Raw genomic sequence first — 10,607 nt, forward strand, 5'->3', positions numbered from 1 at the left:
ATTCTCCAGGTGAGAATACTGGAGTGGGTTGTCATGCTGTCCTCCAAGGGGTCTTCCCAACCCAGTGATCAAACCCAGGTCTTCCGCATTGCAGGCAGATTCTTGACAGTCTGAGACACCAGGGAAGCCCAAGAATACTGGAGTGGATAGCCTATCCCCTGTCTAGGGGATGTTCCTGATCCAGAACTCAAACCCAGGGTCTCCTGCATTGCAGGCGGATTCTTTACCAGCTGAGCTACCAGGTCCTCCCCACTGCAGACCATCAGATCTGCCTGCATCTCAGGGGCCCAGAAAGGCCCCAGGGGACTTGGGGGAACACATGAGGACACTTCCCTGTGTTTGCCTGGCCCAGCAGAGGCTGGCTGGTGCACAGAGGGGCTGCCCACCTGGGTGGCTTGCTCAAGTCCCCCCTGCCATTGGGGCCCCAACCTCTGCATGGGGCTTCAGGAGCATGCAGAGAAGCTCAGAGCCTGAGCACCAATGGCCACCACCATCCTTCCCTGCTAGGTGAGAGAGAGAGAGAGAGAGTGTGTGTGTGTGTGTGTGTGTGTGTGTGTGCCTGCACGCATGCGTGTGTGCATGTGCGTGCATGTGCCAGGAAGGGGCATGCCCTCTTGACCCCCAAAGTCCACACCCGCCCTCAGATCTGAATTCTCTGTCTCCAGAGAGGTTCCTAAGCTCAAGAAGTCCTTGTCAGGAACAAAATGCTATTTATGCAGCCCTTTGCCCATCGCTGAGCTGAATTCTCTCCACGTGCTGTTTCCTTTAGTCTTCACAACAGCATGTGTGCTCTTGGGGTGTCCGTGTCACAGTCAAGGAGACCGAGTCACAGGGAGCCCATGAAGCTCCCACAGCTGCCAGGTCTTGAGGCTGATTCAAGCCCAGCTGCTTTCAGGCCTGGTGAACGGCCCCACCAGCTTTGCTGCTTCACGGGACACAGCCCTCCAGCCCAAGGACCACTCTTGGCCGGCGTGTGGCTGCAGTGGGTGCTGAGGGCCCACATGGGCCCCTCCATCAGGCCAAGATCCGACTCTCCCAGAAGTCATGTGAGCCATGTGGGCAGACTGGGAGGACAAAGCCCAGCCCCGGGCTTTCATCCAGCCCAGGCCACTGGCCCTCTGCCCACCCCATGCCAGTGAGTTAGAAACAGCATGGGGCCATCATCTCAGGATTACCCTGAGACCATCATGTCCACCACACCTGGAGCAGCTATAACCTGGCTCTAACCAGCTATAACCAGAGCCTTGAAAATGCAGGGATGTTGAATATGGACTAGAACCACTAGAATCATCCAGGTAGCTGTAAAATATCTCCTCTGCCCAGACTGCACCCAGGATTACATCAGAAGCTCTGGGATAGGGCCCAGGGGGTCAGGACTTCAAACTCTCCAGGTGATTCCAGTTGGAAACAGGAAGCCCCATGGTCATCTTCAGTATCCCCTCTCCTGACATCTCTCCCCACAGCCTTCAGCAGTCCCCTGCCTGACCCTCCTTCATCTCTGCCATTAATGTAGAGACTGGATTCTCCTGATGAAAAGATACCGAGAACTCAAACATCCCCATGTTCACTCCCTGCTACAGAGGGAAGAGTATTCTGCACACACAGCAAATCCAGTTATCTTTGCTGAGCTTGCAAAACTGTGAGAAAGCTACAAGCCTCACATTGTTTTAGCTTTGTCTTAATTTTTCAGCAAAACACTCATACGTTCAAGCAGCTGCTGTCAGAGCATGGCTGTGACACCAACAGAGGTCGCCAGGCTGGTAAGACCCCGGGGATGGCAGCCAGAACACATTTCTCCTGCTCCAGCCCATATTCAGAAATGGCATGCCACACATCCTGGCTGTCAGGGCAAAAACTCACTTTTATATTGCCTCTTGCATTCTTCTAGAAGTCACTAAGAAGAAAGGTTTGAAGGGAATTATTCGGTTTCGGCACACATTTTATTGCAAATGTCCTTGGACCTTGCCAACTAGTTTTGTGCAGTGAGCAAGGCACATCTTTTATGATTCCCATCTGTTGTGAGCTGAATGGTGGCCCCAAAGAGAACGACTGACTCCTAACCCCTGGAATCTGCAGACATGATCCCCCCATGGCAAATGGGGTGATTAAATTAAGGATCCTGAGAAGAGTGGCTTTTTCTGGATTATCCTGGGCATCCCTCGAGTTCTACCAGCTCGTAGGCCACCAGCTCTCCCCAGCTGAGCAAGGGGGTTTCGAGGGTGAGTGGTGGTCTTGCTTTAGGACCTGCATCCACTCTTCCTTTCCAAGGAAGGAGAGGCAAGGACATGGAGTCAGGCCCCAGGGGAGTGGAGACCTCAGCACGGAGGCCAGCCATTTCCCCAGGTCTGTTCTGCACCATCTCCTGACAAGTCACAGCCATTAGTCAGTGGTGAGGACAAGAAGGCTGCCAGCTCTCGTGTGTTCTCCCCAGCCTCTCTCTTGCTTGCTGAGCAGGCCATTGGTAGGCAGGACAGAGCTCCAAGACCCCGAGTCACATGGTGGTCACTCCCCCAGACCCGGACGCTGAGGGGTAGGAGGGCGTGCCTTCCAACCTCTTTATCTGAATTCCCAGCACCATCAGGATGGGCGATCCCACTCCTCAGTCCCCTGTGGGTTGTGCCATGACACCAGCTAAAGACCGAGGGCCCGTGGGAAGTTCTAGAAAGACGGTGACCCTGTCTCTTCCTGTGAGAAGTGACAGAGCTTGTTGTTGTTCAGTCGCTCAGTCGTGTCCGATTCTTTGTGACCCCATGGACTGCAGCATGTCAGGCTTCCCTGTCCTTCACCAACTCCCGGAGCTTGCCCAAATTCATGTCCATTGAGTCGGTGATGCCATCCAACCACCTCATCCTCTGTTGTCCCCTTCTCCTCCTGCCTTCAATCTTTCCCAGCATCACGGTCTTTTCTAATGAGTCAGTTCTTCCCATCAGGTGGGCAAAGTATTGGAGCTTCAGCTTCAGCATCAGTCCTTCCAATGAATATTCAGGATTGATTTCATTTATGATGAACTGGTTTGATCTCCTTGCCCCGAGCTGCCTCTGTGCTGTCTGCAGTGGGTGATGACAACACAGAGGTCAGATTTCACTGCCCAAACTGCCAAACAAAGCAAATCATCTCTTTTGGGGGCAGTGCCTCAACTTTTTGTTTGTAATTTTTTTTTTTCACAGATTGATTGATGGCTACACGGGCTGCGGCATGTGAAACTTCCCCAACCAGGGATTGAACCCATACCCACCCCCCACCCTCAAGTGGAAGTGTGGAATCTTAATCACTAGACCACCAGGGAAGTCCTTTTTGTTCATAAATTTAAAAGACCTGGCAGCCCAACAAAGGCCACAAACTCAGGGTTTGGAAAGCCATGGGGGTGGTAAAATTCATGAAGAGAAGATTCTGAAGGGGACTGATTCTCCACTCCTAGTAGAAGCGATGCCCGCAGGGGTGGGAGGGGGGTAGAAAGAGAATTTTCACCCCAAAACTTCCTTTGTCTGGTCCTAAGATAAGTTTTATCTTGCTCCTTCTGCTCCTCAGTTTGCCCAGCAGTGTAATGGGTATGGCCATTGTGATGAAACTTCGGGAGGTCGGGTCTGTCAGTGGCTAGTCTGTTTGGCCCCATCTCAGCTCTGGGCAGGGGCTATGGAAGGTAGAGAAGATGGAGAAGATGTAGAAACCCATGTCTCAGCCCTGCTCTGCTTGTCCATGGCACATCGTTGGTCCCAAGGACTCTGTGTCCCCACCTGAGAGCAGATGGAGCCCTGAGGGTACCTGTCCTCTTGTGCCCACAAGTCCACCTCAGGGACCCCAACTCTCCTCCTGCTGATCTGGTGGTCCCAAGGACTCTGTGTCCCCACCTGAGAGCAGATGGAGCCCTGAGGGTACCTGTCCTCTTGTGCCCACAAGTCCACCTCAGGGACCCCAACTCTCCTCCTGCTGATCTGGTGGAGGGTGGCCACAAGTTCACATCAGAGAGGGAAGGAACAGCCGTCCACAGAACAGAGTTTAGACACAGCTGGGTCTACATGTGGGCTTGTCACTCACAGCCAAGAGTACGTGGTGGAAGTGACAATAGCTGATTTCAAGGTCGGTTCAGAAAAGGCAGTGCAGCGTCCATCTTACATGCAGGAGCCCTTGATTTTGAGGGCCTTAGCCTTTACGTAAGGAACCCAGCCACCCCAGGCCACACAAAGAGGGTGTGCATAGTCCTGGTTGATAGCCCTGCCCAGGTCCAGCTGGCAGCCACTTCAACCACCACGTGGGAAGGGCAGGTCTTCCAGGTGATCCAGCCCCCTGCCATGGAGTCTGATTCTTCTTCCTCCCAGAAAAATGGGAGAAGTTGAGGCCTCAAATGTCAGGAAGCAGGCACAAGCCATCCTCACCAGGTCCTGTCTGCTATCCTGAGTCCCAGTACTTGCACATCATAAAGTGGCCATCCAAGGCTGCTAAGCTTTGTGATGCAGCAGTAGAGCCCGAGTCACCTTTCATTCGCCAATGGTTTATTGCGCTCATACATTGTGATGCTGTTCAATCACTATTTGCAACCCCATGGACTGCAGCACACCAGGTTTTCATGTCCTTCACTATCTCCCAGAGTTTGCTCAAACTCATGTCCGCTGAGTCAGTGATGCCCTCCAACCATCTCATCCTCTGTTGCCCCCTTCTCCTCCCCTCAATGTTTCCCAGCATCAAGCTCTTTTCCAATGAGTCAGTCAGCTCTTCACATCAGGTGGCCTAAGTATTAGAGCTGCAGCTTCAGCATCAGTCCTTCCAACATATATTCAGGGTTGATTTCCTTTAGGATTGACTGGTTTGATACAGTGTGCCTGGCTCTATTCTGGGCACTAGGGATACAAAAATGAAGAAAACCAAGCCTGTCTTTAAAGACAAAGTCTTGTACGGGAGCAGATGTGTGGCACACAAGATAGTTAGTGATGTTATGGGTGCAGGAACCAGTCCAGAATCCTAGAGGAGCTGGTTCTGGTGGGGAATACAGAGAGGCTTCCTGGAAGAGGCATCTAGAAGTACAGAAAGATGGGTATTGCCCTGTTTTCTTTACAGAGAATCAGAAACTGCACAGCACAGTTAAGAAGTTACTGTGGTACAAGTTGTAGCAGTGGCTGCTGAGCCCATAAAATCCTGCTGAGACTTGTCTGTGCCAGAGGGCCCCACCACCACGCTTCTCTATAACATCTACCTCCCCCACAAACCTTCGCTCAATTCCAGAAACACTCCAAACTCCTATCACCTTCTCAAATGCCCTTCCCACCGCTTAGAACACTGTTCTCACCACTCTTCTTCCAGCTCAGCTGTATTTTCCCCTGGGTCGCCTCAGAAAGCACCCCCATATACAGCCCCTCTCCTTCTCTCTCATAGCCACCACACTTGCAAGCTTGTATCTGTTTGTTCACCTCTAGCCTCCCTGGATGGACTGCACCCTCCATGCGGGTGAGAACAGGACTGTTTGGTTGACCTTTACACTCTCAGCACCTAGCATAATACTGGGCACCCAGCCAGCCCTCTATAAATGGTGCCGAAAGAACAAGTCCAGGGATGAATGAGTGGAGCCAGCCTTGGGCTTCAGGTCTGTCCTCATTTCTGATTTTCTGATTAGCTTTTTCCTGGCTCCTAATGTTACTCCCAGCCATGAGGAACCCGTCCCGCTTAGGAACATCTCTCTGCCACCTCATACTGACCCTAGGAGTTCCCCCAGCTATAAACACAGTCCCTCTGGACCAGGGTTTCCATCATCCACCTGGAATCACCCTGCAAACCTCTCCCCACAGGGGACCAGGACCACCAGTTAGCAATCTGGTCAGCCCAACACAGGGCTGCATCATAGCAAAAGGGACAGTGAAGGAGGGGCTTTGCAGAGCTGGGACAAAGTAGAAAAGTCCCACAAGACACAGAGCATGTCCAAGTGCCAGAGATCCTCTCCCTCCAGCCTACTACACACACCAGCATACTCACACTTAGACAAGAAAGCCTTTCATCAGATTTGACAATGTCACATGATGTCATTCCACCGATGTCGTTCCAGAGATGACAAAATCGAAGAGCATCCAGGGAGACTGGCTTCCCTGGAGACTCCAGGATGGAAGAGGGCATGCAAAGAATAGTGATCTGGTCTTTCCTTGCTTCTCAGGCCAAAGAAGTGACTGGGTGGGGGCTCCGTGGCTTTCCCTTGAAATGGTTTTCCTTATGCATTAACTTTGCCTTCTTTTTACCAGGAAGACCTGCAGGACGATGGCTGTGGAGTTGAGCTGTGTCCTCTTTCAGCACTGGCCTTGAAATCAACATAAGGCCCAGGATGCCTGACGTCTGGGAGAAGAGATTGTGGATGCCAGGCTCTGCCTGCTGGGGTGGCCTCAGTGACACTGCCCCCCTTGGGTCGTGCCACTGTCTTAACAAACACAAAGCCCATGTGTCATGTCTACATACAGCCAGGAGAGTTCTACACAGAATCACTCAACAGGAATGCAGAAGGCTGCCACTCATCACAGCTCAGCTGGGCATGACTTCACAAGCAAACCAGAACTGTCTCTCACAAACAAGGGCCCTATGTTAATTTCAGGGCCAGTGCTGAAAGAGGACAGAGCTCAACTTCACAGCCATCATCCTGCACGTCTTCCCAGTAAAAAGAACGCAGAGTTAATGCATAAGGAAAACCATTTCAAGGGGAAACTACGGACCCCCAGCCAGTCATTTCTGTGGCCTGAGAAGCAAGGGAAGACCAGATCACTATTTTTCACTTGCCCTCTTGTGTGCTGGCATTGACTTAGTCACTGATCTACAAGAGTACATCAGAGAGACCTAGGATCCAGCCCTGGCTCTGCCCCTCACTAGCTGTGTGACTGTGAACAAATCACCTCCCTTCTCTGTGCCTCCATTTATCTTCTGTAAGATTAGGATAATAACAATAGCTTTTTCAAAGGGTAGTGAGAAGAGTAAATGAAATAGAACTCAGTCCCCGCACAAGAAGTACTCATTGAGCACCTACTGGGTTCCAAACACCATTCTAGGTGCTCAGGGAAGAAATACACCAGGAAAGAAAATAGACCAAGATCCTTGCCCTCACGGAGCCTGTATTCAGGTTTGGATAGATTAACAATAAGCAGTGAGCCTAATAAATAAGTATCAGTACACTCTGTAGACGGTGATGACTGCTGCAGAAAAGAGAATGTAAGATGGGCCAGGTGGAGGAAACACGGCCACTTATGCCTTCCTACGGCAGTTCCCAGCAGCCTGAATCAGGTCTTCCCTTAGCAACTTGCATGACCGAGGGAATATGGCAGAGTGGTGTTCTGCAGTTTCCAGGGCAAGCTCAGAAGAGTGGCAGCTGACTTCTGGCCCCTAGAACATCCCCTCGGGGTCCCCAGGCGACAGGTTGGAGAGGCCACTTGTAGGTGCCCCAGTCAGTCGCTCAACTGAGCCCTGCTTCCAGCTGCTCCCACCAAGATACCAGCCACGAGAAGAAGCCACCCTCCAAACCAGCCCATCCACCAGCTGAGTACAACCAAATGACCTCAATGGATGGGCATGAAGCAGAATTGCCCAGCTGAGCCTGGCCTGAATTTCTGACCCACAAAACCATGAGATACCATAAAACGATTGTTGTTTTAAGTCACCAGGTTTGGGGATGGCTGGTTACATAACAACAGATAACCAGAACTGAACGGGGATGGGGGGCTTGGGTATAAAACATATAAACTCCTTGTCCAGCTGCCACAAAGTGCGCTCAGACTGTATCATCCCTATTATTATCCCACCTGGACTCAAGAGCACAGCCTGCTCAGCTTTGGCGCCTGTGGAATCCAGGAGGAGACAGGAATTCGCTTGTCTCCCCTCCTCCACTCTTTACGCCCTCATCCTGTCCTGTCCTTTCCCACTTCTCTCTGCGTTTCATCCTGTCTCCACTTCATTCTCTCCACGTCCTTCTTTTCTCATCACAGTCCTCTTCTCCCTCCCCTCTCCCTCCCCAGCACCTCATACCCTGGAACTTCACCCCCACTTGGAGCCAAGCCTTCCTCCATTCATCTATGTTTCTATTTTCTCCAGGATGAAACAGGACCAAGTGCAGACGCGTCCTTGAACATCCCATCAGGGAGGAGGGATGACACACACTTTATAGAAGAAAGGAGAGCGGGCCGCCTTGATTACTCCCCTGAGAAACTTCAGAACTTGGGACGTTTCAAATTGACATGAAAGAGCCACAAGCAAGGTCACTGGCAGCTATTTCCATCCAATCTGGGCTTTAGCCAGCTCTTCTGTCCCCATCACAGGATGCTTCTCTCGGAGAACTCTGGCCTCTTCCCTGAATTGCAAAAACAAGTGTTGCTGGTCCCCCGGGCACAGGGGGATGAAGGATGCACCACAGGTGGTTGCCCTCCCCCACCTCCATGAGGCTAGAACTGGCCACAGTGGCCTCTGCTGTGAATGACCTTCGAGTGAGAGCAATGTGCCCTAACGTGGCAAAGATTCCTAAGCCTGGCTGTGCATTAAAAGAATCTAAAGTGAAAAAGACCCTGATGCTGGGAAAGACTGAAGGCGAGAGGAGAAGGGGGTGACAGAGGATGAGATGGTTGGATGGCATCACCGACTCGATGGACATGAGTTTAAACAAGCTCTGGGAGATGGTGAAGGACAGGGAAGCCTGACATGCTGCAGTCCATGGGGTTGCAAAGAGTCGGACACGACTGAGCGACCAAACTGAACTGAAAGTGAAAAATGAAAGTGTTAGTCGCTCAGTCGTGTCCAACTCTTTGGGACCCCATGGACTGTAGCCCTCCAGCCTCCCCTGTCCATGGGATTCTCCAGGCAAGAACACTAGAGTGGGTTGCCATCTCCTTCTCCAGGGGATCCTCCTGACCCAGGGATCAAACCCAGGTCTCCTGCATTGCAGGCAGAGTCTTTACCATCTGTGCCACCAAAAGAATCTAGGGAGCAGGTAACAAACATCCAGATGCCAGGATACACCCTGGACACACTGAATCAGCCTCTCCAGGGGTGGACTCCAGGTGGCCAACCCAGTACCTTCCTGCTGTTCCCTGAGAACCAGGAACTTCGCATCTAGAAATCACAAATCACCAATCCCTCCCTGCTTCACAGACCAGACTTCCCAAGCCCAGTTTAAACAGCAGGGTACCTCTCAGTGGCTCCTGTACCTCTTCCTGTTGTCCCGGCTGGCTGCTCCCCTCTGGCTTCAGATGACCAGGAAGGCTGTGCAGAGAGTACCATGTGACTTTCCTTTGCCCAACAGCCGGCTGAGCCTTTGTCAGGATGGGAGCTTTCTCTTCCACTGCATCAGAGAGAATGGAGGATGTCTTGAAGCTAAGGCTCGGCTCCCATCTGCTCGCCAAGGTCAGTGCAGCCTGCTTCCTCTGGCCAAGAGTTGAACAACTGGCAAGGAGAGTCTGGCTCACACCTGCTTTGTGGGAAAGCTTTCACCCTTGCTAAGTTGGGTTTAGACCCCAATCCCATGGCTTTGGAAAGCTTTTTAGCAGCAGAATCAGGGTTTTATTTGGGAATCCCACACCCCAGACAGTTAACAAAGAACTGCCCTGATTGACACCCCAGGTCTTCCTTGCGGCCACTCTTCTCCCGTCCACGCATCAGCAGCTCCTGGGCCGCCTGGTGCTCGCAGCTTTCACGAAACCCGGTTCTGAGCTGCTTCACTCACTCGGTGATTTCCGTGAGATTCAGAATACGTCTGGAGCTCTTAAGATGGCCCAACAGAATGGAGGACCGTGGTCATTCACCGTCTACGGTCACCCAGGAGAGACCAGAAAACCAAGCTCGGTGCACATGTATGCACACACACATACACTGTGGGGAGAGAGCAGATTAGAAAAGATGGCGTGTTCAAGCTCTCTGGCCCCACGTTTTGCAAACAATGTGTAACAGGTGAGAGTATTTACAGCACTGCGCATGCTCATCGCCAGGTACTCGCTGGGCTGTGGGCTATTTGGTGCGGTCCGCCTGTATCAGCTCCACCTGGAAAAGCCCGGAAGGATTGTGTGCGGTGATGTTCTGTCTACTGCTATGGCTGCTGTGCCAGCCAGGAGACAATAAACGTGTTTGCAGTTCCTATGGCTCCTCAAATTTTCTTCCAGCCTCTTAGCTTGCGCCTTGCCTACCCGGGATTCATCAAACAACACACAGTGTGAACAGTGAGAAGACTGGCATCGTAAACAAGATCAGCAATACACATATGCACAGATACACATCTAGGGCACACTTACCCCTTGAAGCTTGGACAGACTGTCCCCTCCCCCACCACCACCCACTGCCAGCAGCAAATAAAATTACACTGGACCTATTCCTGCTCTCGGGGATGTCTTTCAAGGATAAGATGTCCACCCTCTTAAAAATCACATACTTTGTTTCAAAAAACCACATGGGAAATGGAGCAGAGACTTTCTGGGCACTTCATACAGAAACACTTATTCCTGTGGATATGCTTTGGATGTCCTCGGAGGCTGCCCCATGCCCACCGCAGCCTCTCTGTGCCATGATTCAGGTGTCAGCACCGAGGAACCCCTTCTCCAGCGCTTCCAGGATCCATCAGAGGCTGGAGCTGCCCCTGTTACAGACAGCGCTCCCTTCCTAGGCAGTGG

The 10,607-nt window shown here is 51.9% G+C and overlaps 1 long non-coding RNA gene across 1 annotated transcript; it reads left to right on the plus strand.

Moving 5' to 3' along the window:
* The first annotated feature begins 872 nt into the window (after positions 1 to 872).
* On the plus strand, positions 873 to 10,309 carry LOC145532795 (uncharacterized). Its single transcript, XR_014073557.1, has 2 exons — positions 873 to 2,219; positions 8,050 to 10,309. It is a non-coding gene; the product is annotated as an uncharacterized LOC145532795 (long non-coding RNA).
* Positions 10,310 to 10,607: the final 298 nt, after the last annotated feature.

The sequence above is a fragment of the Giraffa tippelskirchi genome, chromosome 13, assembly GCF_054371585.1.
Source record: "Giraffa tippelskirchi isolate mGirTip1 chromosome 13, T2T-mGirTip1v1.2.pri, whole genome shotgun sequence".
Taxonomy (NCBI): domain Eukaryota; kingdom Metazoa; phylum Chordata; class Mammalia; order Artiodactyla; family Giraffidae; genus Giraffa; species Giraffa tippelskirchi.